The sequence below is a fragment of the Ochlerotatus camptorhynchus genome, unplaced genomic scaffold, assembly GCF_037179485.1.
Source record: "Ochlerotatus camptorhynchus isolate MF236.1 unplaced genomic scaffold, CSIRO-AGI_Acam_v1.1 ptg000150l, whole genome shotgun sequence".
In the NCBI taxonomy this organism is placed as follows: Eukaryota; Metazoa; Arthropoda; class Insecta; order Diptera; family Culicidae; genus Ochlerotatus; species Ochlerotatus camptorhynchus.
In genome coordinates, this window is record NW_027040640.1 from 931,325 (window position 1) to 945,779 (window position 14,455).

The 14,455-nt window shown below is 41.5% G+C and overlaps 1 protein-coding gene across 6 annotated transcripts in view; it reads left to right on the forward strand.

Annotated features, from left to right (window-relative positions):
- The window catches only part of LOC135701158 (serine/threonine-protein kinase Wnk-like), a 158,032-nt gene that overhangs the window by 3,006 nt on the left and 140,571 nt on the right, over window positions 1-14,455 (forward strand). For 2 of the 6 annotated variants that reach the window (XM_065221864.1, XM_065221865.1), the window contains exons 1-2: window positions 12,787-12,972; window positions 13,446-13,872. The gene's annotated coding sequence lies outside the window, so the exon portion shown is untranslated. Of the gene's footprint in view, window positions 1-12,786; window positions 12,973-13,127; window positions 13,374-13,445; window positions 13,873-14,455 lie in introns of those variants that run through there. The other 4 variants (XM_065221863.1, XM_065221866.1, XM_065221862.1 and 1 more) reach the window with 4 other exon arrangements.

Sequence of the window (14,455 nt, forward strand, 5' to 3'; positions counted from 1 at the left end):
CTTTGATGCGTTGATGGCAAGTCCAATCCGCCTAGCTTCAGCCTTCAGTCTGATGTACGTTTCCGCCATCATCTCAAAGTTCCGTGCCATAATGTCAATGTCATCGGCGAAGCCAAGGAGCTGGATGGACTTCCTGAATATCGTGCCACTCGTGTCTATTCCAGCTCTTCTGATCACACCTTCTTGCGTGGTTGAAGTTCGTCATAGATTAGTTCCGAATTTCCAATCGTAGTCCTTATTTCGTCGCGTAGGTCTGTGCCGATTGTTGCGATTCGTATTTCTTTCTTCAGTATTTGCAACTTTGTTTTTTTTTTCAGGGCGGCTTGTTGGGCCTGCCCCAACCCCCTGTCTCGCCGTGGGACCATCGTGACGCCGTTTTGAGCCGCACCTCCATGGTGAACAGACGCTCAGGTTTGGTGAAGCATTTCCTCTATCACCGTACTATGGTTACCGCGCCAGTGTTCGCGTCGCACCTCTTCACTTTGCTATTGCTGGACTGGCAACATTGCCCTGGCTACGCCACCCAGCTGTGTCCATGTTTCAGCTGGTAGTCTTTTATTATCATATGACTCGAGGAGGCGTGAAGTAGGAACTTGTGAGGACCAAGACTAGGTATTCCGCTCCTTCCAGGTTGTCAAGTCACCATTTTGTAGTGAAAACGAATCAGCATTGCCAAAATGACATTTGACTTCGATTTAGGTGGCTACAGCCCAACTAACGGGAGTCCAACTAAAACGTAGCCCTCTTGAAGATAGCCCAAGGAGCGAAATTCGACTGTACCGATATTACCGAAACGATTAAAAAAATATTCGTTCAAATTAAAAGTCACTCGAAATAAACACAAAATTATGGGTTGCCAAACCTTGCAGACAAAATAACTTTTTTGGCCGTGCAACCAGATTTACTTTTATTCTCTCCGCGCGTCTCTGGTTTTGACTAAAGAGACTGAATTGTGTAAAGAGGCGACATCTTATCTATTTGACAGGTCTTCTGCTCGATTGGAATAACTTTTCCTATGACTTTGACACATAATCCATTGTTCCAATTTTGACATGTCGTCTCTTTATAAATTCAGGCTCTTGAGTTTTGACCACTTCGGAGTAAAATTTAAAATCCGAGATTTTAAAATAGAAAAATTATCATTGAGTTGTTTCAGTTTGTGTAATGTTTGATACAAGAGGTGATACAGCTTTACTCTGAATTGCTTTTTACTGGCTTACTCCGTTTACCGCCTTCACATATTAGGCGTCAGTCTTGTTTGTAAACAAAATAGAATTCTCGCATCACTTTTCAATGTAGACATTGATCGATTCTCTTCATCGACTTTCTCTTTGGATCGCCACAGCCGTGTTTGGATATTTCCGGATATTTTCAACACACAGACCGATGGAAGAAGCAACAATCTAATGATTGTATTTTCGATAGCAATGACTTACGAAATTGAACAGTCGTTTGTAGTGCTGTGAACGAGAGTTGCTGTTTTTTCAGAGGGCGACTGAGGGTTGACGCTCAAGCGCGCGTAGGTGTGGGTTCGACCACGGAGGCTTTTGCGGGAGTCGTCGTACTGGGACAATGCGGAAAATAGCATCTTCCAGCACAGTACTGAAAAAATCTACAGCATCTCTAGCGGTCGATACGATAAATTGCCAATCAATGTCCGCAAGCACATTGTTCAATGCAGCGTAATCGGTTCGACTAAAGTCCAGAGAGTAGCCCTCAGATGGCGGCGTATAAACAATCGGAATATGTAACCTGAATGACACGACGAGATTGGGATGGTCAGCATCTAGACCGATCAGTGGCTCGACCGGCAAAGAAGTAGAAGTGCCCGGTAATGCGGAATCATTTGCCAGGACAAGATCTAGCAAACGTCCGGTTCGGTTTGGAAAAGTGTTTACTTGAGTAAACCTGTGTAAGTTAAATCCGTCCAAAAGAGCACAGCAGCCTCCGGTATATGCGATAGCAGTGGGTCAATGCACTGTGTGCCGCTGTCGGTGAAGCGCCACTGCAAACCAACTTGGTTGTAGTCACCAAATAGAAGAGCGTGGACTCAATCGAGACGAAATCGAGCCTAAAGATTCCACATGCTCACAGATGATCGTGCAGGTAGACAGCGTCTATAGTGTGAATGTTTTGTGAAAATTCCACGACAATCCAGAGCTGTTCCAGTAGACTTAGGTTAGTCTAGTTGAGACAACAATCAGACAGCGTCCACCGTGCCAGTTTTGACTGTTAAGGGGAGACGGAAAGTGTTCCAAAAAGTTGCGAGGAATAGATTCGGTCATCCAGCCTAGTTTCCTTCAGTACGATCAAATCATATTCAGCCTCCGCAACAGCCAACAATAACGAGTCGATTTAAGTCCTCAGCCCACGCACGTTTTAATAATAAATTCGGAGGCCATTCGAGGAGCAATCCCGGGAGCTGGAAACCAAAAGAAATTTAGATAGGGTAGAGAACTACTTCGGCCTAATCGCCCATTTTGGGCATATCGAGCAGAAAACTTCAAATAAATCCATGATTTCAGAGTGAACAAGTCAATTATGCGTTTGATTCGATACTTAAGTTAGTAAGCTACTGAACGAAGCCAATGAGAACGAGGGATATGAAGGTTTGCACCCGTTATTCCCAAAAACAAAAGAAGCGCTCCGACCGAAACAATTTTTATCTTCATCCGATAGGCCGAAGTGAATTCATTGGCGTTTCAATGCCTTAGGCCGAGTTTAGAATCCGTAGGCCGAGTTTGGCGTCAAGAAGCAGTGTTAGACTTTTGACAATATCTCAACGATCGGTTTCTCTTTATCAAATCTTACGGTACATACGGAAAGATAAATAAATTTGGAAGCCATCAGTGATAATAACATTCCGTGCTAAACTGCGCTAGATTAAGAAAGACTAAATGCGGGTTGTGCTTAATAGGCCGGAAATGGGGTAGTTAACCCTACCGAAAGTTCCGAATTGAAATCATACTCGCCTAGAGTCGCAGGCCGAAAGCCTTCGATTTGTGTTGTGGTTTTGCTTAACAGCAGCTTTTCGGCTTCCATAGGTTGCTGTGATGCGAAAAGTGAGAAAGTAAATGACAGTGATCTTGCTCACTGAGCAATTTGTGTTTCTCGAGGTGCCTCAAAAGCAACTGTGAAATTGCAAGCTTAGGAACTGTCTCGTCCCTTTGGTTGATATAATCGTTCAACATCACCTTCTACGGACTCATTGCGTTATCTGCCGATTTAGTGAATTGAGGTACGCAAACAATGCCGGCTTCAAATCCGGTCCTGATCATGCTCACAAAATTGAAAACTATTTAGCACAACGCATATGATGAGGGAACGGAGATCTCTACGATTGTTGATGAGTTCCACATGTCGCAATAAATCGATATCTGACTATTGCTAGGCTTAGCTTGAAAACAAATTTATGTAGAATTATAGAACATGTCCATTGAAATTCCATTAACTCCCATTGTGTGCAACCGCACATAAAGTTCAATTGCATGAACTAGTTAGGTACTGGTATCAGTGCCTCTTCATCTTGTTTATGCACCTACCACAGCTCCTATGATTGATTATTCTTTGGTGTGGATGCACCCGATTTCGATTTCGCCAATGATTCCACACATTGCCATTGCCATTTTTCTACTGTTGTTGTTTTTGGATCCAACTTGTGCCAAAGCTGAGACCTACTTGTGTATGTGACCAAGTAGCGTCTACCATGAATGGTGTCGTGGTCATTACAGCTAGCAGCATATTGCGATCTTCTGCAGCGTAAATGATTGCTGCACTTATGGTGTATTCAGATCTGAGCGTGCATTAGCGGAGCGGAGCAAAATCCGCGTTGGCATGAGAGAGAGAACTAGTACTTTTCTCTCTCTTGTGAATGGTTAGTGGTGAATTCAATCCTGATATTTCACGTGCAGGGCGAGATTTTGTGAAGGCACGAGAGGGAGAGACGCACTAGATGTCTCACTCATTCCAACGCAAATTTTGCGTTTAAAGGCACACAAACGACAAGGAGGCCTCGTTGGCGCCTCCTGATGCCAAAGGTGTTGTAAGTTATCATCCGTGAGGATGCGAATGGGGGGGGGGGGGAATGAGGATAGGATTAGCTCTACGACCATCACCGACTTCTTTGCGATCATCTGCCGTCGGTGTAATAATCATGGTAGTTGACAGATTGCATTCATACTTTTCGCACAGTGGGTGAGTTTGATGGCGTAATGGCCCGAAAAAAAATAACAACAAAAATACATTAAAAAACAATGTAACAATAAGACGAAAATTATTGTCTTAACAATGATTTATATTGTTACGTCTACAATAAATTTACCTTGATTTATGTTGTACAAAACAATAAATTTCATGGTAAATGGAAAATTTACAATAAAAAAGGGGGGTTGTTAAGTATCTTAACAATGAAATTTTCGTGATTTTCCCATATAATTTTTTTTCAATAACATTATATATTATTGTTATTTTACTGTTGGTTGGCGAATTTATTTATTAAAAAAATAACAGTGTACTTTAGAGTGTTTGTGTTGGCTTGACAGATCTACTTTATCGACTTTAAAAATAAATCGAAAAAATAAAACTTTGCCCCGGGAAGGGAAGGGGGTGGTATGTCTGTTACGGGTGGTCCTTTTTTTACTGGTTATGGATCGAGATTCGATCCGGAACTTGTGAGAAATGCAGGCCAACTCCCCTGCGCTCGATATCCCTAGGTCACGTCTCCTTGGTGGTTGAGCGTCGTTGATAAGTTAATGCATTCGACTGGAGAGAATCACCCATGAAATATGCTTCCACCTGAGAGTTCCTTCCTGAGATCTTCAAGTGGTGGAATTTTTTATTATTATTGTATGATTATTGACTGCACGGACAAGGTCTCCATTAAGCTTTAGAGAGGGTCTAGGATAAGATATGAGCGGACGCGGACTGCCTGGTTTTGAGCCAAACGAACTGTCAAAGCCAGAGCCATCTTAATTACATTGGCAGTGTTGCTGACCCTCTCATAGTCTGCATGCTTCAATCAGATTTATTTTTATTGTTCGTGAAGTAACCCACAATGAAAATACACCAATATTTAATGTAACAACAATTTTTATTGTAATAGAGTTGCTCATTATTGTTCATGATCGAATCATGTTAACAATAAAATAAATTAAAAATACGATAAAAATCATTGTAACAACATTTTATTATGTACATTCATTGTACATCTAGGTAGCAGTTTTGCCGTTTTCGGAAGAGTACAACATTCTAACAATCATTTTTATTGTCGACAATAAATATTAATGTTAGAGCATTGTTTCCACTGAAAATTTCACTGTAATTTTTTTTTCGGGGGGTTCATTTGCTCGGCCAGCATTACTTTTTTTTGCCAAGACCGCCTTAAACGCTGTCCAGACTGGAGAGTTATAACATGTTATAACGGTTGTCAAATAATTGCAACACAGAAAACACCATCAAGATAGCGCTATAACATGTTATAACTCTGTAGTCTGAACGTACTATTAGTAACAAAATAAATTTGGAAAAGGATACTTTGAAGCACAGACAAACAGACAAAATTCTTGAATATTTTTCATCAAACATGCATTTTTACAATTGGGTTTTTTAAGGGTATTGAGGTAAATACCTATTCGTTATCTGCATTAAAAATGGAACCCAAACCCAAAATTTCTTCAATTTTGGAACACTGGAACTATTTTAAATAAGTACGATTACATTTGCAACAATCACCTTATTAGCGCCCCTCGGTGTCAATTTGTATGGGAGCGAGCTGTCAGTGTGTCAGTTTAGTGTCAAACAGTGAAGTTATTAAGTGTGTGGGTTCGAAAAAAATATCGCTGTGCTCAGAAAACGAAGCTCTCTCAGATGATATATAAAAACCGATATAATTTTCAAAATTAAAGAACCCAATTTGCATGTATGACATTTTAAACTATTCTTAATTGTTAATTCCACCGCATGTGGCACGCATAGTTAATTTGAATTAAATTTAAAAGAATTAAATTCAAGAATTTTAAAAGTCAATAGGCCTTACGCTGCTGGGCTGAATGAAACATTAGGCATAATTTTTAAAAGAATTATATTAAACTAAGAAATTATTTTTTTAAATCTTGAGCATGCATGAAAACTTGAGATTCTTGGAATAAATGTTGTGATATTGGACTTCGACTCCAAAGCATTTCTAAGGAGAATTCCATGGGGATATGGGGCTAGTATCAGGAGTTTCTGAAAGCATTTCTCGATATTTTTTTCGAAGGGACGTATCAGCTTTTGTAAACAATGCATTTGATCGTCGATTTGGCGTAACTGGTAGCTCGCCCACGCTTGCTAACACTACCATCAGGGGAAATAGGGGAAATTTTACCCTACCTGATAGTGGTGTTAGCAAGCGTGTTCGAGCTACCAGTTACGCCAAATCGACGATCAAATGCATTGTTTGCAAAAGTGGATACGTCCCTTTGAAAAAGTTATCGAGATTTCAAGAGAATTGAAATGAGAACTCCAAGAAATGGTAATCTGACAATAGTTTCCAAGAATGTAGAGATGAATTGCAAGTGGAATTTCTGGTAGTATTCCAAAAAAAATTTATGAATGTTTTAAAGGGTTTACACCGAAAGAATTCTGAGAAATTTTTCGAAATAGATTCCTCAAAATTCCAAGGAGACTCCGGTGAAAATTTAATGGACGTTCAAATCAATTTTGGAGAGACTTCTGATGCAAGAGGCAGGCACAAGTATTTCAATACAATGCAGCCAGCTAACACATTATTTAAATCTTATCATTACTGCGTTTAGTACGCGTAATTCCACGCGAAATATGTAAAAGACCCAAGGGGTAAGTAACTCAACACATTGTGCCGAAAGTAGATTTCTCGTAGGCATTGGATTGTTCATTCAGAGCACTACTGAACAGCTATCATTGAAGTTGTTCACAACAATACGTGCTGTTTGACTATATATTTCAGGAACATCCTCTAATTTAATATACCAGAGGAACCAGCAATTCACTTTTCGGTTCACATTAAATCCGAAATGTAGACTTTAGCTAGGGCTCTAGAGTAAGAGGTAGTTATTCAGACCCCAATAGTACTTTTAATTCAAATAATCCTACACTAACGCAAAACAAACTACAGAAGTCATTCTCATCGTCCTCTATATTAAGTCTTCAACATTGTTCCCCACCGGTTCCAGCTGCTGATAGACCGTTGCGTTTCACATCTCGAAAGGCTGGGTATCTGGTCTGCCTTTGAGGACATTACTAAACCCTAATGCATACAACTTTTATTATCTTGCTCCTTCCTCAAGGGGTAATCAACTCTGCACACTATGCCGAAAAACCGAGGGGGACGACTCTATCTACGATGCAGGAAATATTGTGTTTTGCGGTGGCTAGCTGCGCGTACGCTGAGTAGATAGAAAGAAGATTTATCACGATTTTGAAGATTTTCGATGCAAGTAGATGCGAGAAATGAAAGAAGATTTTTCAAGATTTATTCGCTAGTGTGGGATTTTTTGAGCATCTAGAATTGAGATTTAGATGTGTCGCCCCCTCGCGAAAAACAGCATAGCACACTATTCGGCACTTTAGGACACACGTTGACAAGTAGGATACAAACAATATAGTATAATACGGCATCACTGTCGAGTGTTGACGTTTTTCCAATCGTTGCTAAGGTCGACTATTTCTTATCTCCGGCGAACTTTGAGATAAGGGCGTGATTCCTTTTGTAAACAAACACGACAATCACCGATTTCTCGCAATTCAAAGCTCAATCTAAAAAATTAACGGCACACACAGGTAGATAAATGATTCCTCTATCATTTGGTCGGGTTTGTTCGCGAGATTGAGTTTCAATTTGCGAGAAATCGGCGATAGACGTGTTTGTTTACAAAACAATTACGCCCAAATCTCAAAGTTCTCCGGATTTATTCTATTGGACTTCACATTGAGTTCATGGATCGTTCCTTGCCACTTTTCGAAATATTCCAACGAAAAATTCTGTGAGTATTGTCAGCATCTGAATCTCTTATCTCTTCAAAACCAACAAAACTTAGCTTATCTCATCCGGTTCGTAGCGATAATCCCAGTGGATCATGGTTTCATCCAGATTAGCTTATATTCGGGCCCCACGCCAACAGAGTTCTTCCACACCATGGTCGGTCAAGAGGGTCGATGCGACAGTCAAGACGGCCAAAATGGGTTCCCTCCACGGGTCAAATACCCGTAAGATCGGCCAATACGACGGTACGGTGCGGAATGCAATGTTATGCAGAACAAACGATAAAAAAAAACATAGGGAGTGTGCGTGATGGGTTGTGCATTTCGGCCCAAGTTTGAATCCCGGTCCAAGGGTATTCTTGCAAATCATTGGTTTCAATTGATATGGACTTCGAAGGGAAAGGGATGTCCATTCAAGTACCAGTACTGTTGGGAGACGTCGATACGTATTAACCCCAAATATTCCATAAGATCTGGACTGATGTACGATTGCCTTAGCGAAACAGCATAGGATTTATAGGAACAGATCAATGCAATCAGAAATGCAATAACATTATATTTCGTGAGTACACCTCATCATCAACGATCCGATCTGCACTCTTCTGTTGCACTAGTTCGTCTCGAAAGGACCCGGGCGAAGGGTGGCCTACCAATCAGTCAATTATAAGCCTTGCTCAATCTCCAACGTTTGATTCGCGGCAGGAGAGGTTTCGGTGGGGTCAGTAGGTCTCGCATGACGACACTAAATAATTTTACTGTTGGGCAAGATCCCATGGTCGTGCAGATGAACAACAACCAGGGCTGGTAAAGGTCAAAGGTTCGTCATGACAGAACGTGACAGTGTTGTGATCATCGTAATTACTAGCGCATTTAATGCTATTAAAGTTACTTGTACCGAGGAAATCTTAATAACATATTCACTCTACCGATTACATACGGTTGTTTACTTAAATTCATCTAAATAAGTTAGAAATGTTGATGTCAAAACCGCATAAGAATTATTATCATGAGTGCTTGATCATTGAAAAATGACAAGAGAGCTAATGATAGCTAGTTTCGTCTCGTGATAGTGAGAGGATCTGTTTTCTAATCCTCACATGATGACCGTGATATTTACCAGCTCTGGCCTGCAGTTGAACTGCAGATACGAAGCTTATCTGAATCGCGCACCATTTCCGAAGTATGACAGATATGAAAGTGGAGGGACATTTGATGGTTTTCACTGGGGTTTTGATTGGTGGTACTTTGTGGAACGTACCACAACTGCAAAGGATCGTGAACTTGGTAGGTTTGAACGTGTGTGTAATTGAGTGGTGGTAGGAGACATCATAATCAGCTTGGGTGATGTCTTCTAGGTCACGTCTGAGCCGATCAGATGATCTGTTTCGAGAATGTTGTTTCTAGGGTGGGATTGAACTTTCGCCCGTTCGAATTCTGGGATTGATTTGGTCGGGGATCATTTTACTGGCAGCTGGTGGAAATATCGTCCTCCAGCGATCAGGCTAAACCCTCGCTTCTGCACACTTTACTTGTGGATGGATCGTATAGGTTGGATTGTTCCAATTCCTCAATTACCGCCCACTCCGATCTCGTTCTTATGAAAATAAAACTTAATGTTTGACATGAACCATAAACCATGGAAAATGTAAACACAATCACAAAAGTATAATTTCAGAGTTGCCAAACTCGTGGGATATTGACACCTTGATTGATACACTTCGACCTGCTTTAGAACGATCGGCCACAGGTCAAAGTAATAGTCATTCGAAAACCTGGCAAACCAGTGTCTGACCATAACTCATACCGTCCGATTGCGCTGCTTTCGTGCATTAGGAAATTGTTGAAGAAAATGATCCTTCGGAGACTCGATCAGTGGGTTGAAACAAATAACTTGCTATCAAATACACAGTTTGGGTTCCGCAAGAGCAAAGGAACAAACGATTGTCTAGCGCTGCTTTCCACAGATATTCAACTGGCCTTTGCACACAAGGAGCAATTGGCTTCAGTATTCTTGGACATTAAGGGGGTTTTTGATTCAGTTTCCATTGAAATCCTGTCAGACAATCTGCACAGATGTGGACTTTCTGGAATTTCATATAATTTCTTGTGCAATTTGTTGTCAGTATAGCAAATGAACCTTTCCCTTGGGCAACTGAAAACTTCCAGAATTAGCAGTCCACATGCCGTGGATTTGCAAGGACCATTGCAATGTTACTTAGATAACTTTTCGTCTTGGGTTAGGAATCTAGGGATCGAATTCTCGCCGCAGAAAACTGAACTGGTAGTGTTTACTCGAAAGCGGTACCCAGCCCAAATGCAGCTTAATCTATCGGGCAGAAACATTTCCCAATCATTGTCTTTCAAGTACCTTGGGGTCTGGTTTGATTCAAAGTGCACTTGGAATACCCATATTACGTATTTAAAGCAAAAATGTCAACAGAGGATCAACTTTCTCCGTTGAATTTGCGGCACATGGTGGGGTGCTCATCCGGGAGACCTCATAACGCTTTATAAAACAACTATTCTCTCTGTTCTAGAGTACGGCTCTTTCTGCTTTCTCTCGGCAAGAAAATGTCACCTAATAAAATTGGAACGAATTCAATATCGTTGTCTGCGTATTGCTCTTGGCTGTATGCACTCAACGCATAACATGAGTCTCGAGGTTCTGGTAGGAGTAACACCCCTCCAGAACCGTTTCTGGGAGCTCTCTCTTAGAATACTAATCAAATGCGGAGTGACGAACACAATTATAATTGAAAATTTTGAAGAAATTCTTGGGCTGAACACACAATCTCGATGTATCTACCACCACTACATATCGTCAGATATGTGTCTTCCTTGTTACACTCCAAACCGTGCTCACTTCACCAATCGCAGTTGAATATGATCTGATCATGAAACAAGCAACTCATGGGATTCCCGATCAACTTCGACCTATTATTATCCCGCGTATTTTAACTGAAAAGTACCAACACTTCAATTGCGTGAACAGATATTTTTATGATTTGAATTTTATGACAGGCAAATTTCACACGATGAATTTTACCATTAAGTACGTCAGAGTACCCTTTCGAGTTGGCAAACCGATTGGGACAATGGAAATCTTGGACGGTGATTACATTCAATTATTCCTAATGTTTCTTCGAGAGCGTGGTTTAAAGGCTTGGACTTAAGTCGTGACTTCATTCGCGTGATGAGTAGACTTATGTCCAACCACTACTCGCTAGATGCTCATCTCAATAGAATAAACTTCGTGGACAGCAACATCTGTCGGTGTGGAAACGGTTACGATGACATCGAACACGCAGTTTGGCAATGTACGGATAATGACGCCGCCAGAGAGCGGCTTTTGAATACCCTTGAGGCCCAAGGAAGACAACCATATATGTTCCTATCAGAGACTTGCGATATCTGCTATAGGCAGTTAGTTTATGTGTTTCTTCAAATGTCTAATATAAGAATTTAATTCCTTTGCCTGTTGTCTCTCTTTAATAGTTTTTGTTTGTCTTGTCCCCCCGTCTCGATGAGTCTCATCGTCACCCATAACCGGTCGAACTCCAGACGAAATAGAACCGCACTACCGTTCATACTGGCGACAACGCTCTGATGAGGCAACGAAACCTTGTCCCCAAGCTCCTCCCCTGACCCTATCCTTCGACAATGTAACTTCGAGTAAGCCGCGAGTATTCGGCCCAACTCCTACTAGACATAATTAAGAGAATTTTGTTACAAACGAAGAACAATGAATTATCGGCTCCTTAAAGCTAACGCGATTGAGCCTTCCAAATAAACGAACTAGTTAAAAGAAAAACAAATTAATCATTAGTACCAGATTTTTAGCGATGGGTTCAATCTTAGATCCATAGGTCAACATTAGAGCCATTTCCTCACTACGATGTTTGTTGTGAGTGGGCGAGCTACCAGTTACGTCAAATCTACGATCAAATGCATTGTTTACAAAAGCTGATACGTCCCTTCGAAAAAGTAATCGAGAATTACGTAATTTTATAAAAGTAAACAACTTTGTAGAATGTAAAAAACAATCCTGAAATAACTAGACAATGTTACAATAGAAAAACTGATTTACGGGATCGATCATAAAAACATCCTATATAGATGAGGATAGTTAACATTACTGAACACACCATAGCTCTATATATCATGCAATTGCTTGTAATGGGGGTTATTCTGAGAGTCGAAGTGACTTTTGTCACTAGTGAGGTGAGAAAGATCACGTCGTGGTGACGTGAACGTCCGTTTGATTTGCTCAGAGAGTCACGTCACCACGTCGTGACTTTTCTCACTTTACTAGTGACAAAAAACACTTCGACTCTCGGAATAATCCCCAATGATTTCTTCTACAACTTTGTTGAAGAAACCATTAGTCTATCTTCACTTATGCGAAAAACAAAATGTGCATCACCTTTAGGAGGATTAATCACATAAGAGACACTTCCACAAGCAGGAGGTGTTTCCTCAAGAAACTTCCTCGAAGACACCCAAGTTCTAAAATTGACCTTTCCGACGTAAAACAATTTCGATCACTGATTTGGCAGTTGAATAACCAACAACCATTTCCCACTGTGCCGACGTGCACCTGTATTTGTGCAAGAAGGCATTTTTCTTCCAATCTACCCATCCACTCTGCCGATCGCCTGCTCGTTTCGCATCGCGATTTCCATCAAACAGGCAGCAGTGATGAACAGCTGTGTGCGTGAGCGAGCAGCCTGCCAGACAGACGACGACGACGACGAAAATAATCAAAACGTCAAAATTTTCTCTGACTACAACACACTCGAACTATACTCTTCACTGAAATTGAATCGGAATATTGGTGTACATCGATGAAGGTAGTTTTTGTTCGCTAGCGCAAAGGATCGTGAAAATTTGCTAGTTTTTTTTTTCGGGCACAATTTGGTGAACATTCCTGTCCAGAACCAGACGTAAACGGCGCGGATCGCTGTGGACTGCTTGGTGCGTATGAATTTGCGGCGGAATTGTTCCGGTCTGGATGGTTAAAAAAAGCCTCCGTGTAGGAGGGGATTTTCTTCGGATCATCCATTGCTCATTTTTTTTTTGTTCCGTTGTAGGCCACGACGGGTGTGTGAACTTGAAAAATCTGTAATAACGATTACCTACTGTTGGAGAGGGCAGCAGCAGCCAGAAAACGCCAACAGCAGTGGCTGCAGGAAAAAAAGTGGAAAGTTTGTGCTGAAATTGGTTGCAAATGAAAATAATCGATGGCGAAGAAGAGTGACAGATTCCATGCCCGATGATTAGGGAGGAGAAAATCCTTGCTGTCAGATTGTTGTTGCGGAAAAATAGTTTATCGATTGGCCTGCTGCTGCTGTCGACGAGTGGAACAGTGTAGTGTTGTATGTGTCACTCTTTTCTCCATTTTCGGAAGCAAAATTTTTGGATGACGAAACGGTTTTTTTCTTCTTTAGCTCTACAGCAGCCTGAAAAATGTCGAATTGATTCACGTTTTCCGTGTTCGTTTTGTATAAAGAAATAGTGATTTAGTGTCAGTTGAAGAAGAAGGAAGATGGGAATTCCTGCAGCATTAATAGAGTGAGTGAGTGTTCAGAAGGAAGCAGTAATCGAGTATCGAGAGGAAACAGTTCTAGGATTCTGTCCGGAAACTTTCCGGATTCCATTCCGGGAGGGTTCTACTGCTTTGTCCGATTGCGTTTCGTGCACACACACACACATCGATACACGCACTGCTCTGCGGTGTGTTATTGATCATCTGCTGCAGAGGAATAATACGTGCACAGCCGCATAGCTCGAAGGTTTCACCTTCCCTGCTTTGTATCTACTAACAAGCCACGGATAAACGGACGGACAACCGAAGCAGTCTCAATTCCTTCCAAGGTAGGTGGCGTTTTAAAATTGCATCTTGGATCGTTTATAGTTTAGTAAAATCCATTGCTGTAGATTGCGAAATTCGCAGTTTCTTATCTAATCATGTTTTGGCTACACGCAGCAAGAAGTAAGCAATGCAGTAGCATTTTCTATTGGATGTAAACAAACGTGAGCCCTTCCAGAAGAAAAGATCCGAGAGGTGTATTTTTGCCACACCGCCTTTGGATCGGCTGGTGGTGTCACATGGCCACCACCACCAGCAGCAGCAGCACAAAGTCGGTTTGCCGTCAGCGACAAACCGACGACACTATCGAATTACCAATAACAAAAGATAACAACCGTTCGTATATTGTGTGTGCGCGAGGGGTTCTCTTCGTTGCTGCTGCTGTTTTGCGAAAAATGGCAAAAAGATAATTTAATCTCAGGCCGGCACCCCTCCGGCACTGGGCAGGACGACTGGCTGGAGAGGGGAGGCGCCCGCATGCATATTTGGTCAATTATTTGCAGTCACAGAGGAGGCGGTGGTGATGAATATAAGCTGACTTGACATGTGATTTGCACCGTGGAGAGGGATGGAAACAAGACGAAAGGT